The 12,241-nt window shown below is 45.7% G+C and overlaps 2 protein-coding genes across 5 annotated transcripts in view; one reads left to right on the top strand and one right to left on the bottom strand.

The window, feature by feature from the left end:
* The window catches only part of LOC140208309 (uncharacterized), a 292,599-nt gene that overhangs the window by 123,879 nt on the left and 156,479 nt on the right, over positions 1–12,241 (top strand). The window lies entirely within an intron of this gene.
* The window catches only part of LOC140208285 (uncharacterized), a 37,709-nt gene that overhangs the window by 12,156 nt on the left and 13,312 nt on the right, over positions 1–12,241 (bottom strand). For 3 of the 4 annotated variants that reach the window (XM_072276867.1, XM_072276870.1, XM_072276871.1), the window contains exon 1: positions 5,692–5,763. The exons of the other annotated variant lie outside the window; for it this stretch is intronic. The gene's annotated coding sequence lies outside the window, so the exon portion shown is untranslated. Of the gene's footprint in view, positions 1–5,691; positions 5,764–12,241 lie in introns of those variants that run through there. 4 annotated transcript variants of the gene reach the window in all.

Raw genomic sequence — 12,241 nt, 5'->3', positions numbered from 1 at the left:
TGGCTGGAGTTTCTGGGAGCAATTTGGGAGCTCAGTGATCGATACATCCGAAAGATGTGGAAACATTGGAAAGGCAGGAGGACACAACCGTGGTTGAAATGAGAAGCCAAAGCCAACATAAAAGCCAAAGAGAGGGTAAACAAAAGAGTGAAAACGATTGGGAAGCTTTTAGAAACCAACAGAAGACGACTAAAAAAAAAGTCAGAGCTCAGGGCGTGGAATTATGATATTGTAGTCATTAGTGAGTCTTGGTAGCGCCCAACAGTCTGAGGCATTTAGAGGAACAAAATATCCAGGGCTTCAATATCTCTTGAAAACCAAGGTTCCCTGCACCAGTTAACTTTCAACTTTTATTATGCAGGCACATACAAACTCTACACCTTCAAAATTTCACTTCTGAAGGCCCCCCACTTACCAAGTACTCCTTTGCCAGAAAACAGCCTGTCCCAAACCACACATGTCAGATCCTTTCTGATACCATCAAAATTGACCTTTCTCCAATTTAGAATCTCAACCCATGGTCCAGACCTCTCTTTTTTCCATATTTACTTTGAATCTCATGGCATTATGGTCACTAATTTCTGTCACCAGCCCTGGATCATCAACCTATTGCACACTTCTACATCAGGAATTCTATGTACTGATTAAGGGCACATTTGACAAACTATACCCCATCTAGTCCTCTTACAGTATGGGAGTCCCAGTCAAAACATGGAAAGTTAAAATCACTCACTGAATCAACTTTTGTTTCTTGGCATGGTCTGCGATCTCTCTACAAATTTGTTCCTCTAAATCCCTCGGATTGTTGGGTGCAACCAAGTCCCCAATAATGGCTACAATATCAGAATTCCCTGTCCTGAGCTCATCTGGTTTTCCTACAATGCTTCTTGCATTGTGATATACACAGCTCAGCACATTCATCGCTCCATGCTCAACCATTTGATTGCTGACTGTACCTGAGGTCTGAACAACATCCGACTGGTGTAAAGAAAACAACCTCTCCCTCATTGTCACAAAACATGCATCATTGCTGTCGCAGTTTATGTTCCACTGGATGCTAATGCTAAAGTAGCCATGAAAGACCTCAGTGCTGCTATTAGCAAGCTGCAGACATTGCATCCAGACGGAGCTTTGACTGTCGCTGGAGACTTTAATCATTGTAACCTACGTACCGTGCTTCCAAGATTTTACCAAAATGTATTATGCACCACCAGGTGTAATAAAATCTCAGATCATGTGTACACAAATGTGGCTGACACTCACAAACTAACTACCCTCCCCCATCTGGGACAGTCCGACCATCTTTCATTGTTTCTGCTTCCCAAGTATAGCCCGGTCACTAAACGTGTGAAACCCACAATGAAGACTATTAAGATCTGGCTGGAGGGGGCTGACTCTGCTCTTCAGCACCAATTCCAGCACACAGACTGGAGCACGTTTGCTGCCCATACCACCACAGACTCTCAGATTAACATTGATTTATACACCAACTCTGTCCTTGAGCACATCAACAAGTGTGTAGATAGAGAGACATTACTAAAACAAATAAGAGTTTTCCCCAATCAGAAACCATGGATGAACAGAGAGGTTCACCTCCTGCTCAAAGCCAGAGATTCAGCCTTCAGGTCTGGAGACCAGGAGGTTCACAGCTCAGCCAGGGCCAACCTGAGGAGGGGAATCTCTCAGGCTAAACACATTTACAAACAGAGAATCGAGGAGCATTTCAACTCCTCAGACCCCCGGTCCATGTACATGGCATACAGGTCATTACAGACTTCAAACCTCCTAGTACTGTGCCCCCTTCCAGCTCTGCTACCCTGCCTGATGAGCTCAATTACTTCTACGCTCGCATTCATCGAGGGAACAAGGAGGTCACCCTCAAAGCGGATCTCCCACCTGGTGAACTGTCTCTCTCACTTTCCACCTCCGATGTTTGTGCCACCCTGAGCAGGGTGAATGTACGGAAGGCAGCTGGTCTGGATGGAATACCTGGCCGTGTGGTGAGACTCTGTGCAGGGCAGTTGACCGGGGTCTTCACGGACATTTTTAATCTGTCCCTGGCCCGGGGTGTTGTCCCCACAAGCTTCAAGATCGCCACCATCGTGCCAGTACTGAAGCATTCCACTGCCACGAGCCTGAATGATTTCCGCCCAGTTGCACTCACCCCCATCATTGCAAAGTGCTTTGAGAGACTGGTTTTATCACATCTGAAATCCTGTCTGCCCACTACCCTGGACCCCCATCGCACCAACAGGTCAACAGAGGACGCCATCTCCACGGCACTTCACTCTGCCCTGACCCACCTGGACAGCCCCAACTCTTACGTCAGAATGAGGTTCATTGACTTTAGTTTAGCATTCAATTCTGTAAGCCCCTTCAAGCTGATCACCAAACTTGGCCAGCTTGGTATCAGCTCATCACTCTGCAATTGGACCTTGGACTGTCTGACGAACAGACCCCAATCAGTTAAGTTCGACAACCTTTCCTCCTCCACTCTCACCCTGAACACCGGCGTGCCTCAAGGCTGTGTGCTGAACCCTCTTCTGTACTCCCTTTTCACCTATGACTGCGTTCCTGTACATGGTTCTAACTCCATAATCAAGTTCGCAGATGACACCATGGTGGTTGGTCTGATCAGAGGGGATGATGAGACGGCCTACAGGGACGAGGTCCAGCACCTGGCCGCGTGGTGTGCCGACAGCAATCTGGCCCTTAACACCCAGAAGACCAAGGAGATCATTGTGGACTTCAGGCATGCCAGGAGCCACACTCACGTCCCCATCTACATCAACGGAACTGTAGTGGAGCGTGTATCAAGCTTCAAGTTCCTTGGTGTCCACTTTTCCGAGGATCTCATCTGGTCCCTGAACTCCTCCATCCTGATCAAGAAGGCACAACAGCACCTTTACTTCCTGCGGAGCAACAAGAAAGCTCACCTCTGTCCCAGGATATGACAGACTTTTACTGCTGTACCATTGAGAGCATACTCACCAACTGCATCTCAGTGTGGTATGGCAATTGTCCTGTATCAGAGCGCAAAGCACTCCAGTGTGTGGTGAAAACTACCCAGCGGATTATCGACAGCCAATTGTCCACCATTGAGAACATCTACCATAAACGCTGCCTGGGTAGGGCGAAAAGAATTATCAAGGATACATCTCACCCTAACCATGGACTTTTTAACTCCCCTCCCATCAAGGAGGTGCTGAAGGAGCCTCCGCTCCCACACCAACAGGCACAGGAAGAGCTTCTTCCCTGAGGCTGTGACACTGCTGAACCTCTAGTCACAGCGCTAAGCAGTATTGCATCCGTATTGTACTGTCTCAGTACTTTTATATTTGGGTGTTGTAGCACTTTTTTATTCAGTTATTTTGTAAATAACACGATTCTTTGCATTTCTGGTCAGATGCTAACCACATTTCATTGGCTTTGTATCTGTACTTGGCACAGTGACAATAAAGTTGAATCCAATCTAATCTAAAAAAAACAAAGGGGCTGATTGTGGATGACAGGAGGAATGGAGACAGGCTAATCCCAATTGACATCGATGGATCTGGGGTTGAGACAGTGAACTGCTTTAAGATCCTTGGCATAAACATCAGCGAGGACCTCACATGGTCTGTACATACCAGCTGTGTTGTGAAAAAAGCACAACAGTACCTTGCTCACCTCAGACGGCTGAAGAAGCTTGGGATTGAGTCCCAAATCCTAAGAACTTTCTACTGGAACACAACTGAGAGCATCCTGACTGGCTGCATCACTGCCTGGATGATCTGGAATTGATCCATTTCAAGTTCCAACTCCAAAAAGTGCAGGGTTATGAGCTGCAGCTGGACGCACATCTTGTAGGTGAGGGCATAAGGGACACTGGAGGTTCTGCCACCAATGTCCCCTCTAATTTGTAATGACCGGTCTGCACATAGAGCTTTAAGTTCCTCGGGGTAAATATCACAAATGACCTGACCTGGTCCAACCAAGCAGAGTTCACTGCCAAGAAGGCCCACCAGCACCTTTACTTCCTGAGAAAACTAAAGAAATTTGGCCTGTCCTCTAAAACCCTCACTAATTTTTATAGATGCACTGTAGAAAGCATTCTTCTAGGGTGCATCACAACCTGGTACAGAAGTTGTCCTGTCCAAGACTGAAAGAAGCTGCAGAAGATCGTGAACACGGCGCAGCGCATCACACAAACCAATCTTCCGTCCGTGGACTCAGTTTACACCGTACGCTGTCGGAGCAGTGCTGCCAGGATAATCAAGGAAGCAACCCACCCAGCCAACACACTTTTCATCCCTCTTCCCTCCAGGAGGAGGTTCAGGAGCTTGAAGACTCGTACGGCCAGATTTGGGAACAGCTTCTTTCCAACTGTGATAAGACTGCTGAACGGATCCTGACCCGGATCTGGGCCGTACTATCCAAATATCCGGACCTGCCTCTCGGTTTTTTTGCACTACCTTACTTCCCATTCTTCTATCTTCTATTTATGATTTATAATTTAAATTTGTAATATTTACTAATTTTAACTAATTTTAATATTTATAATATTTAATATTTGTTATCCAGGGAGTATGAAGCGGAGAATCAAATTTCGCTGTGATGATTGTACATTCTACTACCAATTGTTTGGCGACAATAAAGTACAAGGTAAAGTAAATCTTGTACTGTTCATTCTTTTAACCAGTGACAACATGTGCACAGTGAATTTTATATAGAGAGGTATTCATTTTAACTGCTAGCAAATCACTGTCAGTAAGAACTTTGATCTCCTCTGGGTTCAGTTGAATTCATCTGCACTCTCACACAACCTATGTAGCAGGCCTGTAACGGGTAATGAAGGATTTTCTCGCCAGAGCTTTTGCACATTGTCCATATGTGGTTTGCTTGCTAAATTACGCTTTAAAAACTCAGATTTCCAAATATCACTCCACTTCTTCCCACTTTCAAATTCTCCAGCAACTTTTGCATCGTCACAATCCACACAGGTAACACCAGTTTCTGTATTGTACATAAATATTTCCCCTGAACCCTCCCCCAGGTGACTGACGGTGGTGAACTCAGTGATGGCAATGCCAATGAATATGAAGGGAAGGGCAGTAGTCTGTCTCATTGGAGTCTGGCACATTTGTGATGTGAAAGCTACTTGTTGCCCAGGGCAAAGGTGTTTGATATCATTATGTACCCAGAGAGAGTGGGACAAAACATGTTCTCAGGGGTAGAAAGTCCAGAACAAGAGGGGGTGGAACAAGCAACAGACACAAAATGCTGGGGGAACTCAGCAGGCCAGGCAGCATCTATGGAAAAGAGTACTAATGCTGAGTTCCTCCAGCAATTTGTGTGTGTTGCTCGGATTTCCAGCATCTGCAGATTTTCTCTTGTTTGTGACTGGAGGCAGAACAAAGGTGATTTTCACAACAGCTGATGTAAAAGATTTTGTTCCCTTTCTCCGAGTTCCCGATCCTTGCATTTAGACAGCTGGAGCTCAGCTCTGTCTGAGAGACCCATCGGTTCCCATTCCCTCATCAGCCGGAAGCTCCCCGGGGCCCGTGTACGGATGGTGGGGCTGAGAGAGAGGGAAGAGAGCAGGACTGTCCCGGGATTGCGGGTCACGGAGTCCGGAGTCACAGCAACTACCCGAAGTCGGTGTTGAAAACGCCGCCCGGTGAGACCCCCAACCCGGAGACCCCTTCTCACCTCAACCGATCATCCGGGGCCTTTTGTGCCCCGCGCGCTGGTGAGCTCGAGCTTGGTCGGTTTAACGGCTGGGCTACTAATCACGTGACCAGCCCCTCCCCCACCGCTGTCAACAGAGGAGTCACGCGCTGCGCTATTCCCATTGGTACGAAGCAATGTCAATCACTGCTTCCAGCCAATAGCGGAGGTGGACCAGCCGAGAGGGCGTTACCCCCGATGACTCCGTCTCCCGAACTTTCCGTCACGGCGGGACAACCGTCAAAGTAAATGTCCGCTTTCTGATTTATTTCCATTTCCCTCCGAGGGAAGTTGGGGCGTTTGTGAAGCGTCTCCTGCGGCCGGAGTCTGATGTGTCGCTGAGAGGTAGGAGGAGACCGCTCGGCCCGTCGGTTTGATGCCGGTTCCCCGGGGAGGGAGAGGATGAAGACGGTGAGAGAGGGGGCGGACAGGATGTTTGTCCCGGTGGGGACAGGAGGGGCTCATCTGTGGAAATGTCTGAGCCCACGGTGGTGGCGATTCACCACATTGGGGGGCAAACACCGGCAGACTGTTGCCCTGCAAGCGGGGCCAATGGTCCGGGCAAAGTGACAATTATTTGTGTTTTGTTGAGACTGTACCGGGAATATGGTGTAAAATCCCGCTCCCCACACTAACACGGGTCACACAGACCAAAGAACAAACTGCCGGAGGAACTCAGTGGGTCGGGCAGCATCTGTGGAGGGAAATGGACCGTCAACATTTCGGGCCGAGACCCTCCCTCTGGACTGAGAGTGGACGGGAAATAGTCCGAGAAAAGAGGTGAGGGGTGGGGATGGGGCAAGAGCTGGGGAGTGAGAGGTGGATCCAGGTGAGGGGGAGGTGGGAAGGTGGAAATAGTGACGGGGGTGGGAGGTGAGTGGTTGGGGCAACACGGGGCTGCAGAAGATGGAAATTAATTCCATAGAGGATTAACAAAGAGGTTAGAGAGTATTTGTTATAGAGAGTGCAATGAAGATTCACTAGACTAATCCCTGGAGTGGTGGGGTCATCATATGAAGAAAGATCAAATGCAATAACCCTTTCATTTATAGAATTGAGGACTGAGAGGTGAACACATTGAAATGCACAACATCATTACCGGCTGAACCAGGGATCCCAGTCTCTGAAAAAGGGGGTGGACTGTCCAGGACTGAGATGAGGGGAAATGTCTCCACACCGAGGGTGGTGAATGTCTGTAAATCCCCACCACAGAGGCCGGTGAAGACTTGGTGATCATCCTCACATAAAACAGAGGCCGGCAGATGTGTGGAGACCGAAGGGATCGAGGAAATGAGGATCGTGCAGAAACATGTGGCTGAGATGGGAGAGCAGCTGTCATCTTGTTGATGGTTAGAGGGGCTGAATGGCCACTTCCTACTGTTTCTCACTTGATGTTTCAGTGTTCCTGTCCAGTGAGGCTGGAGGAATGTGAATAGAAATTAGTGTTTATACACATAGAACTGATTTAAATGAAACCTGCAGATTTCCGGTTTGGGTCTAGATTGTGTGTTGGACCAGGATGGGAATCGAGCCCGTGACTCTGTGACCTGGGGCCGGAGGGAAAGGGACAGAGAAGATATGGAGGGAAAAGGTAAATACGTATCGGGTGTAAATATGGAATAATGTGGGAAATGCGGCGGATGGTTCGGGCAGCGTGTGAGGGGCGAGGAGCAGAGTCACCGGTTCAGATGGGAGACCTTCCACCCGTCACCTGATCCCATGTCCTGTTCACGTTTTTCCACAAATCTGCAGCATCTGTAGTTCACTGCTCTACGTGTCTGTGTAGCTTCATCTTTCACCCGTTCAGACAAGTCAGTGAGATCCGGATCTGTCACGTCCTCTCGTTGTGGGTGGACAATGATTTTTTCTGCAATAATTTCAGTATGTTTCGATATAACCACATTACAATTACAGCATGGAAACAGCCCATCTTGGCCCTTCTTGTCCGTGCCGAATGCTTACTCTTACCTTGTCTCAGGCCTCAGACCAATAACAACTGGGCTGAGGCCTGGGACTAGGCCTCATTCCAGTGTTTTTACCTGCTGAAGTGCAGCCAATGTTTCCAAATGTCTGACCCATTTATGTGAGAATTAGCCTTTTCTATTTATCTGAGTATCTCATAAACGTGTAGTTTAGTTCAGCTTCACTCCAGAATTTCCAAAGCAACAACCCAGTCAGTCAAATAGTTCCACACAATAAAAGTAGTTTACAGTATTACATTCTTAAAATGTTTATGTTGTACTACTTATATAATTTAACTATTTAATATGTATATTCTTATTTTAAATCACAATGGTTAAAATCTATTGTTATGAATAGACAGAGACAACAAATTACATGATATCTGCCGGTGCTGTTAAACCTGATTCTGATAATTGGTCTGGGAGACCCACCACCGGTCACCTGATCCCAGTTACTGCAGATGGTAATGCGAGATTGAAGCCTTTTCTATTTATTTGTGTTCCTCAGTTGTGTTAAGTTTCCCTCTGTGGTTCCAAAGCAGAAGCTCAGTCTGTCTAATATTTCCACAAAATTAAAATGGGGAATTTGTTTATTCTCATCACGTACTGAGCTACAGTGAAAATCTTGCCTGACCTACCATCCACACAGATCAATACATTACAACAGTACTTTGAGCTAATATATGACAAAACAATAACTGTAACAAAGCATTATGGCCGCAGAGGAAGTGCAGTGCAGATAGACATTTGGGGCAGGGTCACGTTGAGTTACATTGTGAGGTCCAGTCCATTTTATTGGACTGGAGACCATTAATTTGGTTTACAACCACAGACAGGAAGCTGTCCATGAGCCTGGTGGTATGCTCTTTAAGGCTTTTGTATCTCTTCCCTGATGGGGTATTGGGTTTGCAGCAATAATGTCCAAAGTTGTGGGCATCTTTGAGTACACGGCCTGCTTTCCCAAGGCAGGGAAAGTGTAGGAAGAGTCCATAGAGGGGAGGCTTGTTTCTATGATGTTCCCAGATGAGACCAAAGTTCTCTGCAGTTCCTTGCAGTCATGGACAGAGCTTTAGCCATACGAAGGCGTGAAGTATCGACAAGAAGCTCAGAGACCTCGGCCTTCACCCTGACTTGTGTAGCTGGATCCTGGACTTCCTGTCAGATCTCCGGCAGGTGGTAAGAGTGGGCTCCCTCACCTCTGTCTCTCTGACTTTCAGCACACATGCCCCACAGGGTTGTCTCCTTGGCCCCCTCCTTTACTCTCTGTGCACCCATGACTTGTGTCGCCACCCACAGCACCAATCTGTTAATTAAATTTGCTGACGACACTACATTGATTGGCCTAATCCCAAATAATAACTTTCAATCGATCAAATGCTTCCTGAGAAGGCTCGGTCCAAACAAACTTTTCACCCTTCTTCAGGAGATTAGTCAGAGGAAGAGCGATATCAGCAAAGTTCTTACACAACTTACGATAATATCCAACCATTCCCAGAAACCTTCCAAGAGCCTTCTTACCAGTCTGTCACAAAAACTGTGGGTCAACTGTCTAAGAAAAATAACAAGATGGCTTGAGTGGCAAAAATAGATTGTGGTGCTTTTATTTACAAAAATAGTGGAAAAACAAAACTTGGATGTCCACATCAAAACAAGAAATTAAAAAAAAAACTATATATGTATACACAGCTTGCAATTGTCACCTGTCTGGTTAACAGCCACCCTCAGACTAGACAAAAAAACAACCCAAAGCCTTGGTAACCTGAGGCTTACAACAGCTAAGCCAATCCCCCTAGACCAACCTGAAGCTAATTAACTCAATTATCTTCCATTTCACACAATCTGAAACTCTACCACCAGTTCTCACAATAAACACATAGATTTCATCACAGGATTCACCATTTCCCGGTTAAGTAACTTGTATAAACCCCAAAACTTTACCACAAGATGAGTAATTAGGTAACATAACCCTTGTCCCAGGTAAAGATGGTATCCTCCACCATCGGCACACCTGTGCAGGTTGCTGCTGCCTCTATATAAGACAGCTCTATGCAGCAGCTCTGTTTCAGACCCAGTGACTGTGGAGGAGAGAGACGACAGATTATCATGACACTTCGGCAAAACACTTATTGGAAAGATGAATATGAATAAATTGACCTGAGATAATAAAACTGTGACATAGTGTGTTTCTTTTTTTCATACCTATTACTGCTGGGGATGAGTGTAAAATTGTGACTGTTGATTTATTGTGACGCCTGCACTCACCACAATAACAGAGGGGAATAATGTATGTGGATGACCCTTTGAGTGTTTTACCGAGTGTGCCATGAGACATCTGTAATCAGTGACGGGCCTTCGTCACACAGTCGGAATAGGAACTTCAGAAATGGCCTGGATTTTGCCTGCACAGGAGCCAACTTGCCTTGACCTACAACACAGCCAAGATAGATCACAGTGGCGTGGCCAAATTCACTCTTAGCTAAGTCAACTGTAAGGTTGGCCCTGGAAAGCCTGTCAAACAGCTTTTCTACTACAGAGATATGCTCTTCCCAAATGTCACTCCCTGTGACTAAGTCATCAATATAGGCATCTGTGTGTCCTAACCCTTGAATTACAGAATCAATCATTCTCTGGAATGTTCCTGGAGCATATTTCATTCCAAACAGCAAAACATTGTATTCATACAACCCAGAAGGTGTCACAAATGCAGAAATTTCTCTACCTCAGTCCGTCAATGGAACACACCAATACCCTTCCAACAGATCAATCTTTGTAAGAAATTACCTTTTCCAACCTTATCGATGCAATCATCCACCCTAGGGATAGGATAGGCATCTGTTTTTGTTACTGCATTTACCTTCCTATAATCAGTGCAAAATCTAACACTATCATCAGGTTTGAGCACAATAACGCAGGGTGAGCTCCAATCTGATGTTGAAGACCTAATAATACTATTTTCCAGCATATATTCAATTTCTCGCTCAGCCACTTTACACTTTTCTACGTTCATGTGATATGGGTGTTGTTTAATCGGTTTGGCTTGACCAATATCTACGTCATGTACTGCGACCGTGGTTTGCTTGGGAACATTGGGAAATAAATCTTTAAAATTCAGAATTAATTCCTTCAGCTGTTGTTGTTGCTTTGGCTGCAGATGAGCCAACTTGTTGTCAATGTTTTCGAGAACAACCGAGTTCGTTAGCCTAACTGGGACCATGTTTGGCTTGTGAAAAGTCTCAGACGAGTCAATTGTTTCATTCTCAGGGTTGTCAGATTGATATGTTTGACAACACTCACCAATGGTGCCTGCTTGTCAGAATAAGGCTTTATCATATTGATGTGTACTACCTGTGTTAGTTTACGTCGGTCGTGTGTTTTAATAACATAATTCACATCATTAATTTGAGAGACTATTTCATACAGTCCATTGAATTTCGCCTGAAGTGGATTCGTCAACATTGGAGATAAGGCAAGCACATTATCCCTCACCTTGTATTTTCTTTTGTTTTGGTCCGCTTATCAAACCAACACTTCATTTTGTTTTGAGAAATCTTCAAGTTTTGTCTTGCCAGATGACAGGCTTGGTATAGTTTATTTTTGAACTTCAAAACATAGTCTAACAAGTTAACATGTACATCCCCATCAATCCACTGTTCCTTTAAAAAGGTCAAAGGTCCCCTCACTCTATGACCAAATACAAGTTCAAATGGACTAAAGCCCAGTGACTCCTGTACCAACTCTCTTAAGCCTGATTTATACTTGTGCGTAAAGTGTACGCCATAGGCATCACGTACCCTACGCCGTACCCACGGTGTAGGCACCACGTACCCTACGCCGTACCCTCGCTGTACCCTACGCTATTGGGTGACGTGCACCTGCTCTAAAAAGTAACTCACGCGTCGCAGCGACGCAGACCACAACAACTGTGATTGGTCCGCTTGGTAGCATCGCATTTCTGGTTGCTTTACTCCGCCATGTCTGTACACTGATGCGAAATAAATGGTTGGAGACAATGAACCAAATCGTCAAATCTACCTGCCGACATGGGAAAATATTTGAAATGCATTTCCTCGTCCATGTCTCTCACGAAGAAGCTCAACAGTGTCAGAGAAACCCCACCGTCAACTTGCGTTTTGGTGGTGAAGTGCAGAGCGATGCAGACACAACTACGCATGCTCGCTACGGCGTAGGGCTACACAAAAATTAAATCAGGCCTATGGTGTAGGATATGGCATATCCCGAACGCACAAGTATAAATCAGCCTTTACCGTGAACAAAAGCAAATGTATTCCTTCATCCCAGTCTTTTCCATTTTCAACACAGTATGTCTTAATCATTGTTTTGACAGTAGAATTAAATCTTTCTAAAGCCCCTTGTGATTCCAGATGGTACACAGACGATGTAATTTGTGTCGCTCCCAGTTCATAAACTAGCTGCTGGAATAATCCAGATGTAAAATTACTTCCTTGATCAGACTGGATTTCTTAAGGCAAACCAAATAAAGTAAAAAACTTGTTAGAGCCTTCGCCAGTTTTAGCTTTAATATTTCTGAGAGGTATTGCCTCTGAGAATCT

Source organism: Mobula birostris, chromosome 13 (genome assembly GCF_030028105.1).
Source record: "Mobula birostris isolate sMobBir1 chromosome 13, sMobBir1.hap1, whole genome shotgun sequence".
In the NCBI taxonomy this organism is placed as follows: domain Eukaryota; kingdom Metazoa; phylum Chordata; class Chondrichthyes; order Myliobatiformes; family Myliobatidae; genus Mobula; species Mobula birostris.
This window is presented reverse-complemented; position numbering and strand designations above follow the sequence as displayed.